Source organism: Crinia signifera, chromosome 1 (assembly GCF_055691185.1).
Source record: "Crinia signifera chromosome 1, ASM5569118v1, whole genome shotgun sequence".
Taxonomy (NCBI): domain Eukaryota; kingdom Metazoa; phylum Chordata; class Amphibia; order Anura; family Myobatrachidae; genus Crinia; species Crinia signifera.
Window position 1 is genome coordinate 24,053,901 of NC_139217.1, and position 12,204 is coordinate 24,066,104.

A 12,204-nucleotide genomic window follows, 5' to 3' on the forward strand; every position below is an offset into this window, starting at 1 on the left:
TTAGCATATGATGGGGCCATGTTGGAACCCATGGCCGTCCCCTGTTTTTGTCGGTAGAAACAGTTCTCAAATAAAAAGTAATTTTTGGTCAAAATGGTTTCAATCAGAGTGAGCAGATATTCAACCGGTGGTCCACAATAATGTGGATTGTTGATTAATGCAGCACGGCAGGAGTCCAGTCCCAGTAAATGGGGGATGTTGGTATAAAGACTGCATACATCCCATGTTACCAGTAGAGTCCCTGGTGGTATGTCCTTCAGTGCCCTAATTTTTCTGAGGAAGTCACTGGTATCTGAAATAAAGGATGGAATCTGCTTCACCACCGGTTGTAGGTGGAAATCCACCAGTTGCGATAGCGGCTGACACAGAGAGTCCCTTGCTGAAATAATCGGCCTGCCGGGTGGTGACGTCATGGATTTATGGACCTTCGGCAGGGTATAGAGGAATGGAATCTTGGGGTGTGTCTGTCTCAGAAAGTCTGCCGTTTCCTTGTTGATAAATGAGTTGTTGAAGCCAATTTGTATTATTTGGTCGATGAGTTTCTTGAATTGCCAGGTGGGGTCATGCCCAAGCACTTCATAGCACGTTGCATCCGACAATTGGGTACCAGCCTCATGGGTGTAATAGTCACGGTTAAGGAGTACAATACCTCCCCCCTTGTCAGCTGGCCTGATAATCAGGTTGGAGTCTCTGGACAGAGATTTGATGGCTTCTTTCTCCGCTCTAGAGATGTTGTGGAACGAAATCTTTTGTTCCTTGATGTGCGGGTTGGTATCCCTTTTCAGCAGTCTGGTAAATGTGTTGATGGAGGCATTTGTTGTGGGGGGGTCAAATGTGCTTTTGCATTTCAAATTGTAAGATGTTTCAGACTGGAGGATAGTGTTGACTGATGGTTGCTTTAGGAAGTGGTCTCGCAGCCGGAGTTGTCTCCCAAGTCGATACATATCAACCTGCCACTTAAACAGGTCCTGTGTCAGTGTGGGGACGAAAGAAAGTCCCTTGTTGAGCAGCGAAGCTTCTGCTGGAGTGAGCTGATGGTCCGAAAGGTTGAAAACCACAGAGCCCAGGCTCACTTTGCTGATTTCTTTTTTCCTTTTTCTCCCACCTCGGCGGGTGGGTAGAGCAGGTTTTTTGGCGGTCTGCGAGTACGTTCGCCACGGGCTAGGTATCTAGCTTCCTGTGTACTGCCCGATGGTGCTTCGGAGTCACTCGTGGATGTATGGGAACGACTTTCAATATCTGTAAATTGAGCAGGAGGGTGTCTGCCAACTCCCCTTCTCTGTTGCTGGCGAAATTTTCTGGGTTCAAGTCTGGAAAACCAAGGATATACCCTGTTTTCCTTGTAATCCAATTTGACTTGTTTATATTTTCCCTTTTTGAATTTCAACAGGTTGTCCTTAAACTTCTCAATTTCAGTCTCAAGTTTTCGCAGGAGCTCACTCTGGGGTTCCTGCAGTAGATTATATGGTTCCGTGCTCTGCAGATCCGCTATATCAGCTTTTATCAGGTTGAGATCCACGCTTGTTTGCTCAATGACCAAGAGCATCAAATCATGTGAGCACTTATTCAAGATGCTACACCACTTGACGCAGAACTCGTTGCTGTGTCTCCCGAGCGTGGTTTGGTTATACAATCTGAAGCCTCTTGGGATCAAAGCTTCTTTGTAGTACTGGGACAGGGTCTGTCCATGGAGCTGTAGTTCAATCTCCCTCTTCCTAAGCTGTAATAGGTCATGATAGAGTTCCTCTGGTGTGTCCTTGTCAAAGGCCAGGTCATCTGTGTCAGTGAAGAGAATACGCTCCGCATCAGTGGGGTTGAATTGTAGCGTAGTTGCCGTCTCCCTGCCACTGGGTTGCGACATTAGTGCAGGACAAAAAAATGACGCAAAAAACACACCTTGGCGTGTTGTGTCAAAAAAAAGACGTAAAACGGTGAGAGATAAAGTCTAGTGAAAAAAATTGGAGGAATCACCGGATAAGAGGTGCGTGCAATTGCACGCTATCCAGGAGTTTATCAAGGGTGCTCTGTCCTGATAGTAGAGATAATGCAGGAGAATGGGGCAACAGGGCTCCACTCCAAGGCAGAGATTTATTCTGGTGCAGGGTCCATAATAGAAATGCAAATACACTTACCCCCCCCAGGGTGAAGGAGTTCAGACCAGCACTCAATGTAGTAGTGAAGAAAAACGAAGGTTTATTTCAAGTACATCAGAAACAAACAGCAGCTGTCCCGACAGCTGTTTCTACTGGGCTTATGCCAGTTGTCATCAGGGGAACAGAAGCACACAGAATGAACAGTATATAAAGCAAAAAAAGCGCCAAACTGACATGCAAATGAGGTCCAATTAACCTATCAAGTCATTGATGACGGCCCTGGTACGGTGACCTATGTGTGGGCGTGTAATACTGTCCAACTGACAGCTGGGGTTCCCTGCGCGTCAGAGAGGAATGTCTCTGAGCGCCAGGACCCGCTGTCAGCTGTGTGCGAGCGGCTGGTTGCTTTGGTAACAGACGCACCAAGCAGCGGCAAGAGTGTATGGGGAAGGGAATCCTGTGATACGTGCTGTATGCAGTGATGGCAGCAGCCTGCTGTCAATCGCTCCTGAGTAGCGGGGAGCAGCCTCTGGAGTGTGTCTGGCTCATATGCAAGCGGCATCACCATCAGTGATGTCCGCTTCCACGGAGCGGAAGGTGTCAGGTGGGCTGGTATGGTGTGTGAAAGCGCTGGGAGACACTGTGGCACAACGGGGCTTAAATGTCTTACACAGCAATATACATAACGGCATTGACTCCAGCGTTGTCTATACGCACGGAGCAGAGGATCTCCGGCAGGCTTATGTGGTGCTATGTGGCACATCAGCGCATGACATATAAAGCAATACCCATAGCAAGCTGGATAACATGAATCCAAAAACGACACGTGTAAAGCGAGTAACACAGTAGGAGAGCCACAGTCCATTGCATTGTACACTGATTGGATAACATGAATCCATGAAAACGAGCAAAATGAGCAGCGAGTGGGAAAGTAGGAGAGCTGCAGTATTCAGTGTAGCACGACCTACCCAAACAAATAGTAATGTGCAGGAGGTGGTAAGTACATGCAATATATAGTGACTGGGGTGTCTCATAACTGTGCCCATAAGTGAAATGAGGGCAAGATGACGTGTTCAGTATACGGCTATAAGAAAGTGCATAAAGGTCATGCTGACAGCCCATTAAGCAGCCACAACTATATGGTGTGGAGAGACTGGGTGAGTTAATTCAGTACCAGTCTAAAATACCAAGGAAAGTCATAAAGCTAAGTAGTGTCATGCGCAAAGAGCGAAGCCCATCAGGGCCAGAGCGCCAGCCACACACGGAGGTGCTGATGCTGGTGTACAACAATAGACAGCAAACAGGATAATGAAAAATTACATGATAAGAAAAAAGAAAAAAACATTAGAAAAAGCACACTAGAGAAAACAACTCATTCTGAAATCTTCATTAAGACCCAGTGGAGACATGCAGTTCAGTCTAAAGATCCACTGTAGTTCTCTTTGGAGTAGTAGTCTGTCTCTATCACCACCTCTTCTGAGGGGTGGTATATGATCTATGATGAAGCATCTGAGTTGCGTGACAGTGTGAGCTTTGGAAAGAAAATGTCTTGCCACAGGGAGGTTTTTCAGATCATTTTGTGCATCCTGCGTAATGTAGCATTTCTTAATGGAGGAGCGATGTTGACCCAAGCGTTCTTTAAGCATTCTGGTAGTTTTGCCCACATAGAGGAAATTGCAAGGACATTGGAGGGCATAAATCACATAGCGACTGTTACAGTCCAACCGGTGTTTAATGGAGTCCAAGACTTTGAACTTCTGCAGCACATTCACGGTGGCCTCCAACCAGATACGTAGCAAGGTAAATGAACACTGGCACCTGATTGCCAGTGACCCCGTACTATCCACTGAACTATCACAACCACCCAGGTTTGCATACCGAAGGGGACCCAACCTCAGAGATTTTCTTGTGAAGACAGCACCTGGACCAGTCCCGGCGAGCAAAATCCATTGGCTCAGCCGCAAAAAAGGCACGTTCAAATGTGCTGGATGCACGAATTGTAACTTCATACAAACTGGCTCACACTTTACTAACCCTCAAGATGGGATCAAATACTCCATTAAACACCGGTTGGACTGTAACTGTCGCTATGTGATTTATGCCCTCCAATGTCCTTGCAATTTCCTCTATGTGGGCAAAACTACCAGAATGCTTAAAGAATGCTTGGGTCAACATCGCTCCTCCATTAAGAAATGCTACATTACGCAGGATGCACAAAATGATCTGAAAAACCTCCCTGTGGCAAGACATTTTCTTTCCAAAGCTCACACTGTCACGCAACTCAGATGCTTCATCATAGATCATATACCACCCCTCAGAAGAGGTGGTGATAGAGACAGACTACTACTCCAAAGAGAACTACAGTGGATCTTTAGACTGAACTGCATGTCTCCACTGGGTCTTAATGAAGATTTCAGAATGAGTTGTTTTCTCTAGTGTGCTTTTTCTAATGTTTTTTTCTTTTTTCTTATCATGTAATTTTTCATTATCCTGTTTGCTGTCTATTGTTGTACACCAGCATCAGCACCTCCGTGTGTGGCTGGCGCTCTGGCCCTGCTGGGCTTCGCTCTTTGCGCATGACACTACTTAGCTTTATGACTTTCCTTGGTATTTTAGACTGGTACTGAATTAACTCACCCAGTCTCTCCACACCATATAGTTGTGGCTGCTTAATGGGCTGTCAGCATGACCTTTATGCACTTTCTTATAGCCGTATACTGAACACGTCATCTTGCCCTCATTTCACTTATGGGCACAGTTATGAGACACCCCAGTCACTATATATTGCATGTACTTACCACCTCCTGCACATTACTATTTGTTTGGGTAGGTCGTGCTACACTGAATACTGCAGCTCTCCTACTTTCACACTCGCTGCTCATTTTGCTCGTTTTCATGGATTCATGTTATCCAATCAGTGTACAATGCAATGGACTGTGGCTCTCCTACTGTGTTACTCGCTTTACACGTGTCGTTTTTGGATTCATGTTATCCAGCTTGCTATGGGTATTGCTTTATATGTCATGCGCTGATGTGCCACATAGCACCACATAAGCCTGCCGGAGATCCTCTGCTCCGTGCGTATAGACAACGCTGGAGTCAATGCCATTATGTATATTGCTGTGTAAGACATTTAAGCCCCGTTGTGCCACAGTGTCTCCCAGCGCTTTCACACACCATACCAGCCCACCTGACACCTTCCGCTCCGTGGAAGCGGACATCACTGATGGTGATGCCGCTTGCATATGAGCCAGACACACTCCAGAGGCTGCTCCCCGCTACTCAGGAGCGATTGACAGCAGGCTGCTGCCATCGCTGCATACAGCACGTATCACAGGATTCCCTTCCCCATACACTCTTGCCGCTGCTTGGTGCGTCTGTTACCACAGCAACCAGCCGCTCGCACACAGCTGACAGCGGGTCCTGGCGCTCAGAGACATTCCTCTCTGACGCGCAGGGAACCCCAGCTGTCAGTTGGACAGTATTACACGCCCACACATAGGTCACTGTACCAGGGCCGTCATCAATGACTTGATAGGTTAATTGGACCTCATTTGCATGTCAGTTTGGCGCTTTTTTTGCTTTATATACTGTTCATTCTGTGTGCTTCTGTTCCCCTGATGACAACTGGCATAAGCCCAGTAGAAACAGCTGTCGGGACAGCTGCTGTTTGTTTCTGATGTACTTGAAATAAACCTTCGTTTTTCTTCACTACTACATTGAGTGCTGGTCTGAACTCCTTCACCCTGGGGGGGTAAGTGTATTTGCATTTCTATTATGGACCCTGCACCAGAATAAATCTCTGCCTTGGAGTGCCGCCCTGTTGCCCCATTCTCCTATATATATATATATATATATATATATATATATATATATATATATATATTTTTTTTTTTTTAAAGTAAAAAAAAAGGTCAGCTCCACTTTACTGATTCAGGAGACTGGGCAGCACAGCCGGACTGATACGGGTCACTGAGAAGCATAGCTGGGCTGATAAGGGACACCGGGCAGCACAGTTGGACTGATAAAGGACACTGGGGAGCCCTGCAGTCATTTTTTTTTCTAAGAGCTGCTTAGTCCTCCACAGCAGTCCCATATATTAGCCCCACTTAGTAGTGCCCCATAATAGTAACCTTAGTAATGCCTCCTTAGTAGTTGCACCCTCAGTAGTTTACCTCAATATAGTTCCCTGCTCATTAATTCCCCAATATGAGTTGTACCCTTTATATTCCCCATTCGATGTCCCTCTTAAGCAGCCCCCATTAAGTTAGGCAGCCCCTATTAGTTCCTTCATTAGATTGATTTGGTCTACTTTGTCCCCATAGCCCCCATGCTTAGTCCCCTCTCTGCTGACTGAAATTCACTGGCAGAATGAAGATAGCACCAATCATTGGGACTTTTGTAGGGATTCAGTATTGAATCCCGGCGGTCGGGATCCCGGCGTTCAGAATCCCGACGCCGGAATCCCGACAGCCGAAATGCCGACAAGGGGGGGACGTGGATCGCCCCCCCCCCCCCCCCCTTGCGGGCTCGCTACGCTCGCCACGCAGCGGGCCCGGTGCCTCGCTACGCTCGGCACACTAATTTATTCTCCCTTCAGGGGTGTCGTGGACACCCCAGGAGGGAGAAAGTGTCGGCATTTCGGCGGTCGGCATTTCGGCGGTCGGGATTCCAGCATCGGGATTCTGAACGCCGGGATCCCGACCGCTGGGATCGTAACTGCATCCCTTTTGTAGAGTCCAGGTCTCTCCAAAATCCAACAGCACAGGCATGTGACATGCTTCCTTGATTTGGATCTGGAAAATAATGGGAAGGTGTGAATAGCTCGTGCCTCAGATCAGTTAAGTTTGGTAGGGTTCATTTCTCTAGGAACAAAACCCGGTCATGTCTTCTAATAAGTATAACAGGAAGTAGCACATGAAGCACACAGCTCAACATAGTTAGATAGTTACATAGTAGGTAAGGCTGAAAATAGACTTGCGTCCATCTAGTTCAACCTGGTATAGATATCCATTGCTGATGTGGTAGGTTCTGATATTTTACAGACAGATTATATTTCTTTGTGAAGATTGGATGAGAAGCGCCACTTGTGTTTACCCAAATTTCAATAAAATAAACAATGTTCCCTCAATAAAGGGTGTCTGCCAGTCTTTAAGAAAAAAACAGTGGTAAGCTGCTCATAGAAAAATGTAGACAATGGATAAAGATAGCGGCGACTAATTGTTTAAAAACGGATTAAAAAGAGGTACTGATCTGGAATGAAAAAATCTTTTAGAGGTATTCTTATAAAAATAATAAATTTATTTCAAAGGGGTAAAAAAGAGGAATTTTCTTAATAAAACAATATGGACAATATATAGACAAGCATATAAATATAAGTATAAAAATGAAAGAATATATGAGATAAAATCGCTTAACTTAAGGATGTATTTGGAGGCTAGGATCACCCAACGCGTTTCGTCCTGTCAGACTTCATCAAGGGGTGGGGAACAACTGAGACCTGACTGATATTTATACCTCTGTACTAGCCAAAACATTATGAAATCACATCCTGTCATTAAATGGGTCATTAGTTTCTAAATAAATAGCTAGCTCAAGTAGCGTTGCGGGACAAAGTTCATAATAAACACCACAAGCGCGCTAGGTAGGGCGCCATAATAAAAATCTAAAAAGTCTCGTCATAGAGGAAGAATCCATAGTTTCTTTCTAATTGCGGCACTTCCGCCACACATCCGGTATCCCGGACTTTCTATTGCGCATGCGCGGCCCGTCCATAGCCGCGATTCACTCTGTGTGCCACACTTCCGTCTGGGGATGCGCCTGCGTGGTTGGAGTTCCCTGGACATCATAGGGAATCTGTGTATGTTGACGGAGTGTCCGTTTCTGTCTGAGAAAACGATTCACGGCGGCCATTTTCTAGAAGGCTCCGTGATCTTGCTCCAATCGTAAGGAGCCGCGGCCATCTTGTCAGCGTTGCTTACGCTGATAATTCATCATAGAAAAATAAACAAAAGAACACTTGTAAATATTTGATCATATCAGAGTTTTACGATGCAAATTTCGGTGATAATATAATCATTATTATTAAGTGGTATGTTTTGTAAATAATCCAGATAACAAAAATAGAATATAGTGATAGTAGTATTAATTGTGAAATAGATATTAAATACTAATATTCATTAAGTAGTAATTTTATAGTATAAGTTAGTGAGTGTGCTTTAGTGTTTAAGTTAAATAAATAATTACATATTAAGATCATATAATTAGATAAATAAATAACGCAGTGTAAATTGAATAAATATTTATATAAATAACGTAGACCATGGTGTATTTATAAAGTGCTTATGTGCCTATATTGTGACTACAATGCTCTAATGGTAATCTATTTGGAAGGTTATGACCCCTGTTTCTTGTTACAATACGTCAATTGCTGTTCCTACAGCACCGGGTTTTCCCAAGAGGTCTCCCATCTTGGTACTGACCTGGCCCAACACTGCTTAGCTTCCAAGATCGGACGGGATTGGGCGTCTCAGAGTGTGGTATGACTGTAGATAAAATTCAGACAAAACAAGAATGCTGGGGAATAACCTTTAATGCTGGTGAAGGGATACATAAGTGAGTATTGTGATACAGTGATAATAAAATATTTATAAAAATGGAGCAATTTCATAACTTTCATTGAAGCCCAGGGGATGCATGGTGTTGAGTTCGAAAATCCAATTATTTTCTCTCTGCGACAGTTTATTGGCCAGATCACCACCTCTGGGTCCCAGTTTGACCCACTCAATAGCCTTGAACGTGAGCCCCTCTGGATTCGCATTATGATGGGTGGCGAAGTGTCTATAGATGGCGTGACTGTCTATTTTATTTTTGATGTTGCGGCTGTGTTCCTGTACACGTAATTTGAGTATCCTCTTCGTTTTTCCAACATATTTCAAGTGGCATGGGCATTCAAGTAAATATATAACTGAAGACGTATTACAGTTCATGAAGTCCTTGATCCTGAATTCTTTCTTGTCATTGAAGTCGGTGAAGGTCTTTCTATTGGGGTGAACATATTTACAGATATTGCACTTCCCACATTTGTAGGATCCTGTGCATTTGACCACAGAGTTCTGTTTGGTTTTAGTTGGTAATAAAAGGCTGGGTGCTAGAATGTCCTTAAGATTTTTAGATTTTTTGAAGATTATTTCTGGGTTTGGAGGTAAAATCTCTTTCAATGTTGTATCCATGAGTAGTACATTCCAATGTTTTTTTAGGCATTGTTTTATTTTCATTTCATGCTGGCTGTATGTGGTTATGAAGGCTACTGAGTCTTTCTTCTCCTCTTTTATCTTATAATCCAGGAGATTGTCTCTGCTGACATTATTTACTTTTTCAATTGCCTCTTGGATAATTTCCATCGGGTATTCCTTATCCTTGAACCTTTCCTTGTACATCTCTATTTGGTTTGTACAGTCTTCATCTTTTTTGCAGTTCCTTTTGATGCGGTGGAATTGGGAATACGGGATATTGTTTTTCCATTTACGTAGATGACTGCTTTTATAATGTAAGTAGCTATTGGTGTCGACCGTCTTGATGAAGTTTTTTGTTATTACTTGGTTCCCTTCTCCCATCAATATAAGGTCTAGGAACTCGATTTGGATGTTATTAAAATTTGAGGTAAAACGAAGATTCATTTGGTTGTTCTCTATATAGATTAAAAAATCATTAAAACGTTCTTCAGAGCCTTCCCACACTATTAAAATGTCATCAATGTACCTTTTATAAAATCTAATATTTTCTTTAAAAGCATGATCTGTGTAAATAAAACGCCTTTCCCAGCTCCCCATAAAAAGGTTGGCGAAGCTTGGTGCAAAGATGGTGCCCATGGCTGTTCCACATTTCTGGAGATAAAATTGATCTAAAAATTTAAAATAATTATGGCTTAAGATATATTCAATAGTGTCACAGATGAATTTCTTGTGTTGATGTGTTAGGGTATCATCCTCTTCCAGAAATTCGCTACATGCCTTAATGCCCAACTGATGGCTGATACACGTTTTTAAGGATTGTACATCAATCGTGGCCCAATGAAAGGTGTTCTTCCAGGTAAAATCTTTTAAAATGTTCAGGACGGTGGTTGTGTCTTTTAGATATGCCGGGAGTTCTTTCACGTATTTACTTAAAAATATGTCTACGTATTCGGACAGGTTGGAGGTCAGGGAATCAATCCCTGCCACTATTGGGCGTCCAGGTGGATTCACCAAGCTTTTATGAATCTTAGGTAGGAAATAAAATATGGGGGTGATGGGATTAGATCTAATAAGATATTGGTACTCCTCTTTCGTGATGATATTTTGGCGAAGTCCTTGTAGGAGGAGTAATCTCAATTCTTCAATATAAGTATCTTTGGGGTCTTGGCTCAATGCTCCATATGATGTTGTATCCCCCAGAAGTCTGATCGCTTCACATATGTAGGCTTCTCTGTCCATGATAACTAATCCCCCCCCTTTATCAGCTTGTTTTAAAACGATTTCTGTGTTTTCCTTAAGATTCTTTAGGGCCTCTCTTTCTGCGTTTGATAGGTTCTTGTGTGTAGTTGGTTCCATGTCCTTCTCACACAGGTCTCTTCTCACTAGGTCGTAGAAGGTACTAATGTTGTTGCCTTTGGATTCAATCGGGTAGTAACTGGATTTTGGTTTCAGGCCTGAGTTAGACCTATTTTCGTAGTTCTGAATGGTTGCGTGTTCTTTCTTAGCGAAGTGTCTCTTAAGAGTGAGTTTCCGTATGAATTTATTTAAATCAATATAAGTTTCAAATTTATTCATACCTCCAGTGGGGGCAAATAAATCTCTGCCTTGGAGTGCCGCCCTGTTGCCCCATTCTCCTATATATATGTATATATATATATATATATATATATATATATATATATATATATATATATATATATATATATATATATATATTTTTTTTTTTTTTTTTAAAGTAAAAAAAAAGGTCAGCTCCACTTTACTGATTCAGGAGACTGGGCAGCACAGCCGGACTGATACGGGTCACTGAGAAGCATAGCTGGGCTGATAAGGGACACCGGGCAGCACAGTTGGACTGATAAAGGACACTGGGGAGCCCTGCAGTCATTTTTTTTCTAAGAGCTGCTTAGTCCTCCACAGCAGTCCCATATATTAGCCCCACTTAGTAGTGCCCCATAATAGTAACCTTAGTAATGCCTCCTTAGTAGTTGCACCCTCAGTAGTTTACCTCAATATAGTTCCCTGCTCATTAATTCCCCAATATGAGTTGTACCCTTTATTATATTCCCCATTCGATGTCCCTCTTAAGCAGCCCCCATTAAGTTAGGCAGCCCCTATTAGTTCCTTCATTAGATTGATTTGGTCTACTTTGTCCCCATAGCCCCCATGCTTAGTCCCCTCTCTGCTGACTGAAATTCACTGGCAGAATGAAGATAGCACCAATCATTGGGACTTTTGTAGGGATTCAGTATTGAATCCCGGCGGTCGGGATCCCGGCGTTCAGAATCCCGACGCCGGAATCCCGACAGCCGAAATGCCGACAAGGGGGGGACGTGGATCGCCCCCCCCCCCCCTTGCGGGCTCGCTGCGCTCGCCACGCAGCGGGCACGGTGCCTCGCTACGCTCGGCACACTAATTTATTCTCCCTTCAGGGGTGTCGTGGACACCCCAGGAGGGAGAAAGTGTCGGCATTTCGGCGGTCGGCATTTCGGCGGTCGGGATTCCGGCGTCGGGATTCTGAACGCCGGGATCCCGACCGCTGGGATCGTAACTGCATCCCTTTTGTAGAGTCCAGGTCTCTCCAAAATCCAACAGCACAGGCATGTGACATGCTTCCTTGATTTGGATCTGGAAAATAATGGGAAGGTGTGAATAGCTCGTGCCTCAGATCAGTTAAGTTTGGTAGGGTTCATTTCTCTAGGAACAAAACCCGGTCATGTCTTCTAATAAGTATAACAGGAAGTAGCACATGAAGCACACAGCTCAACATAGTTAGATAGTTACATAGTAGGTAAGGCTGAAAATAGACTTGCGTCCATCTAGTTCAACCTGGTATAGATATCCATTGCTGATGTGGTAGGTTCTGATATTTTACA

At 43.9% G+C, this 12,204-nt stretch overlaps 1 pseudogene; it reads right to left on the reverse strand.

Moving 5' to 3' along the window:
• Positions 1 to 8,526: 8,526 nt before the first annotated feature.
• Positions 8,527 to 8,646, reverse strand: LOC146035503 (5S ribosomal RNA; annotated as a pseudogene).
• Positions 8,647 to 12,204: the final 3,558 nt, after the last annotated feature.